Genomic DNA, 5,125 nt, shown 5'->3' on the forward strand with positions numbered 1-5,125 from the left:
ACATGCGGCTCTTTGGCCCCTTGAGTGTGGCTCTTCCTAAGCCTTAGGAGTACCCTAATTAAGTTAAAAACAATGTACCTACCTATATAGTTTAAGTTTAAAAAATTTGGCTCTCAAAAGAAATTTCAATCATTGTACTGTTGATATTTGGCTCTGTTGACCAATGAGTTTGCCGACCACTGGCCTAGGTGGTCCTCACGCCATCACGCTGTCACAAGATGGCTGTGCGCACATAGCGGGCACATGCAGGTGGGTGGGGCTGGGCTTGACGCTGTGTGCATGAGGTCGCTGGAGGGAAGTTGACCAGAAGGTGCATCGGGGGAGTCCCGCAGGGCGCCGGCCATGGGGTGGTACTTGGGGGAGTCACCCCACAGGCTAAACATCAGGGCAAAGGGCACCACCCCCACTTCACCTCCCCCCGGGGGAAATGAGATTCAGCTCCAGTGTCGGGATAAACCTGGGGTAGTGGGAGCTGCCCACACTCCACATCCTCCCCCCAGCCTTGACCTGGGGTATGAACATGACAGAAAACCTCCCTGGTCAGTGCCTGGTCCCTTACCCTGAGCTTCTCCCCACACAAGAGCAGTGATTTCATTTCCTGATAAGAGCAGTGATCTCACGTCCTGACAATGGAGCCAAACAGAATGTGGAACCCTGGTAGCCAGGCAGCCACATTCTAAAACAGCCCCTACCCAGCTCGCTTGATAGAGACATTCCCACCAAGGCATGTTCTGCTCTTTGCGGCAGTCCCACCACCGTGATAGGCAAAGTGCCAACCATGACAGCTTCTTCCACCACTGCCGCTGCTGGCTCTGCACTCAGCCCCGACGCCTCTGGCCCTTTTCACAGGGGAACCCAGAGGTTCTGGCCATTTTCACAGGGAACCCAAGGTAACCCAGGGATGCCCAGGGTGGTTTTCTTAGAGCCAGGCCACCACTCTCATCCCCCTCACCAGCCCTATGTCCCCTGGGGCTCCGGCCCTGTGGGGCTGCGGGACTCTGGGACTCAGGGGAGTCCCGCAGCCCCATGGGGCGCCGGCTTTGATGCAGCATCCCCGCGGGAGCCATCACAGACTCTGACAGGAGGGAGGAGGGAGCCGGATACCCAACCCAGGACTTGGCAAATAGTGATATTAAAATATTTCTTCTAATTAATTCCCTTTCTATGTGCACGAATTTGTGCACTGGGCCATACATATAAAGAGGTAATATGCAAATTAGGCCAGGACACCGTAATGGGTCACGACCAGACAGGAGGAGGTTGTGCACACAGGTGAGGCCCGGAGTGGAGATGGAGACAGACACATGGGTCCTCCCCGAGCTGGCGCGGTGGCTCCAGCAGCCCAGAGTGGACACAGGCAGGGGGGCCAGGGTGGCCTGGGGTGGAATTCAGGTATGGGTCCTGGCCACCCGAGATGCCAGTCAGGCCTGACTCCCGCGGCAGCCCGGCACTCCTCGAGTTAGGCTCCCAGCTGCCTGCGATGCAGGTCCGGCTTGACTCCCGCGGCACCTCCTCGCATGGCGGGAGGCGGGGTGCCTCCTCATGTGATTTCAATCGCACGCTGGGCCTCTAGTATATATATAAAGGTGCTACCAAATAACAAGGGAAAGATATGAACATGAAAGTTATTTTCCCTAAATGAGTCTTCTAAATAATTTATAAAACTATCGACCTCTATGATTTTCATTACAGTGGAATCCAAACAGTCACATAAATGCTGCATCTATTTCATATTCTTTTACATTCTAAAGAGAGATACATGAACCCAAACAATATTCACATTAAAAGAATCATCAAAAGCATTGTCAAACCCTAGCTGTTTTGACTCAGAGGTGAGTCCTGGCGAGGATGTGGAGGATAGGGAACCCTAGTACACTGCTGGTGGGAATGCAGACAGGTGCAGCCATTATGGAAAACAGTATGGAGTTTCCTCAAAAAATTAAATATGGAACTGCCATTTGACCCAGTGATCTCACTTTTAGGATCACTAAGAAACCCAAAACAGCAATCAGAAAGAATGTATGCACCCCTATGTTCATAGCAGCACAATTTACAATAGCTAAGATTTGGAAACAGCCTAAGTGTCCATCAGCAGATGAGTGGATTAAAAAGGTGTGGTATATTTACACCATGGAATACTATACAGCAGTTAAAAAGAAGGATTTCTTACCCTTTGAGACAGCATGGAGGGACCTGGAGAGTACTATGCTAAGCGAAATAAGCCAGTTAGAGAAAAATAAGTATCACAAGATCTCACTCATATGTGAAACTGAATGAACAAAATAAACTGATGAACAAAATCGATCCAGAAGCATGGAATAGACTGTCGAATCTCAGAGGGAAGGGGTGGCTGGGTGGGAAAAGATCAATCAAAGACCTTGTATGCAATTATATGCATAACCCATGGACACAGACAATAGGGTGGTGAAGGCAGGGGGCAGGGGTGGGCTAGAAGGGGTCAATGGGGAGAAAATGGTGACATATGTAATACTTTCAACAATAAAGATTTAATAGAACAAATTTAAAATACACATATTAAAACAAAAAAAAACCTGACAAGGTCATCAAAACAAGGGAAGTCTGAGAAATGGTCACAGCTAAGAAGAGTCTCAGGAAACAAGAAACAGAAAACACATTAGGTAAAAACGAAGGAAATCTGAATTAACTAAAATATGAATTTTAATTAATAACAATGTTTCAATACTGTTCAATTAATTTTAACAAATGTACCATGCTAATGTAAGCTATTGATAAGAGAGGAAATGGGGTGCAGGGTATATGTGAACTCCCTGTATTATCTTCTCAATTTTTCTGTAAAATTAAAACTGCTCTGAAAAATAAAATCTATGTAAAAAATATTTTAATTACCTTAAGGTGGTTCATGAGCCCTGGCACAGGCGTCTTATTCACATCCCCAGTTCTGAAAGCACCTTCTTTTCAGTAGTCTGGAAGTCTAACAAAATGAGATAGTTATCCTTCTGCTAACTTCCAAACTCAACATGGAAGAATGACAAAAACTCATAAACCTCTGGTGCCTTAAAGTAACAGGAGACAGAAGGCTAGACCACACTTTTAGGGCAGGTGGTTCTTCCCCAATTATCATCACAAGCTGAATCTTCTTTTCCTTTAGGTCACAAATATCTTCTACAGCAGCAGTTAAAAGACAAAAAGATAGTCCACCGCTCATTTTCTTAAGGCTTTTGCAGCACATCTGGTTGTGCTTACCATCCTAAGCACCCCAATTCTTTTTAGAGAAGAAAGGATGAGCCTGGGCCTATCAAGCAACTACAACATTTTCTATTGCATAGCTAAAATAGCATATAACTTTTCTAAAAATACTATTATATAATCCATTTTTGTTCTATGAAGAACAATTATATATAGAATAGTAGCACCTTTATTGGGTTATTTTGACAAGTGAGCCTTCTCTCTCCCCATCATTTAGAAACTATCTTCATTCCAGGAAACCTAGTAATTCAATGTTAACTTTATCATTTTAGGGCAAATATTGGCTTATAGCAGAGCCATGATGCACACAAGTTTCTAATTAATCTCCTGACTCCACCTCATTTTATAACCACAGTAGAGCTAAAATAACATATTTTGTTTATACTGTATAATTTCAGCACTTTACTATACTTTTAATCTTAATTTCTGTTAATTTATCTTAAACATTACCCAATAAGTGAACTTCAAGCATGAGCAAGAAGTACTGTGCACCTACATCAGGGGTCCTCAAACTACAGCCCGCGGGCCACATGCAAATACAAATATTGTATTTGTTCCCATTTTGTTTTTTTACTTCAAAATAAGATATGTGCAGTGTGCATAGGAATTTGTTCATAGTTTTTTTTTAACTATAGTCCGGCTCTTCAACGGTCTGAGGGACAGTGAACTGGCCCCCTGTTTAAAAAGTTTGAGGACCCCTGACCTACATGAATGCTGTCTTCTAGCATATGTAATTGCTTTTTCCAATCTTCTAACACATGACAATGCAAAATCCACCCCACATTCATGTTAACCTTCTACCATCAAATCCTCAATCTTTCTACCTTTCCTAAATGCCTATTAAAAGTCACGGTGTGTTGTTATCACTTTCATCACTTAAAATACTGTTTATTAATTTTTAATTCTCCTCTAGATTTTATCACTATAAATCTTGAGAATAAAAACCAAACATGCTCTTTCAGCTATAGTGCCTTGTCCACATTAAATATTTTGTAGGACTTTTAAATAATTGAAAAACTAATTTGTTCTGGTTGTCGGGTCAATTATTAAATGATATTATTTAAAAAAAAAGACAAGTCAGCCTGTTGGAAACATATGCCAGAAGCAGATCATCTCCACATTTTATTACTTAAATAAAGAGATTACTTAGAACAGTAGTTTTCAAATGGTGGGTTGTGACCTCTTAATAAATTATATAATAAATTTATAGGGTGATGACAAGTATTTTTTTAAAATAATAAATATAACAGAAAATATTACAGTGTTTCACACATAGTGATGGTAAATACTGATTCAAAAAAAATTGTCTAAGGGATGTATATGTTCTAGATCATGATTATAATGTATTTATTGCTGTGGGTTGCTTTGCAAAATATTGACTTAGAATATGGTAAGGTATTCTAGGTTTTGTAAGAAAAATATTTAGCACCTTTTCTTTTTACTTTTATCTGGATAGCAGTTTTGAATGAACAAAATGGAATTATTTGAGAAACTTCTGGATATGAAAGTTGAAACAATTCTGTTATAAAATGTTTTTAAAATTTATTTTTATTGATTTTAGAGAGGAAGGGGGAGAAGGAGAGAGAGCTGGAAACATCAATGATGAGAAAGAACCATTGATTGGCTGACTCCTCCCTACTGGGGATCGAGCTGGCAACCTGGGCATGTGCCCTGACCGGGAATCGAACCATGATCTCCTGATTCACAGGTTGACCCTCAACCACTGAGCCACACTGGCTGGGCTGTTATAAAATTTTATATGACATTTTCCAAATGCAGCCTCGCTGTGTGTTTTTATTAAATTAAATCTTTATTGTTCAGATTATTACAGTTGTTCCTTTTTTTCCCCCCCATAGCTCCCCTCCACACGGTTCCCACCCCACCCTCTGCCCATACC

General features: G+C 42.1%; 1 protein-coding gene across 19 annotated transcripts in view; it reads right to left on the minus strand.

The window, feature by feature from the left end:
- The window catches only part of TAB3 (TGF-beta activated kinase 1/MAP3K7 binding protein 3), a 70,216-nt gene that overhangs the window by 45,741 nt on the left and 19,350 nt on the right, over nucleotides 1-5,125 (minus strand). For 18 of the 19 annotated variants that reach the window (XR_001360267.1, XR_001360263.1, XR_001360266.1 and 15 more), the window contains exon 3: nucleotides 2,869-2,953. The exons of the other annotated variant lie outside the window; for it this stretch is intronic. The gene's annotated coding sequence lies outside the window, so the exon portion shown is untranslated. The remainder of the gene's footprint in view (nucleotides 1-2,868; nucleotides 2,954-5,125) is intronic. 19 annotated transcript variants of the gene reach the window in all.

Source organism: Myotis brandtii, unplaced genomic scaffold (genome assembly GCF_000412655.1).
Source record: "Myotis brandtii unplaced genomic scaffold, ASM41265v1 scaffold834, whole genome shotgun sequence".
In the NCBI taxonomy this organism is placed as follows: Eukaryota; Metazoa; Chordata; class Mammalia; order Chiroptera; family Vespertilionidae; genus Myotis; species Myotis brandtii.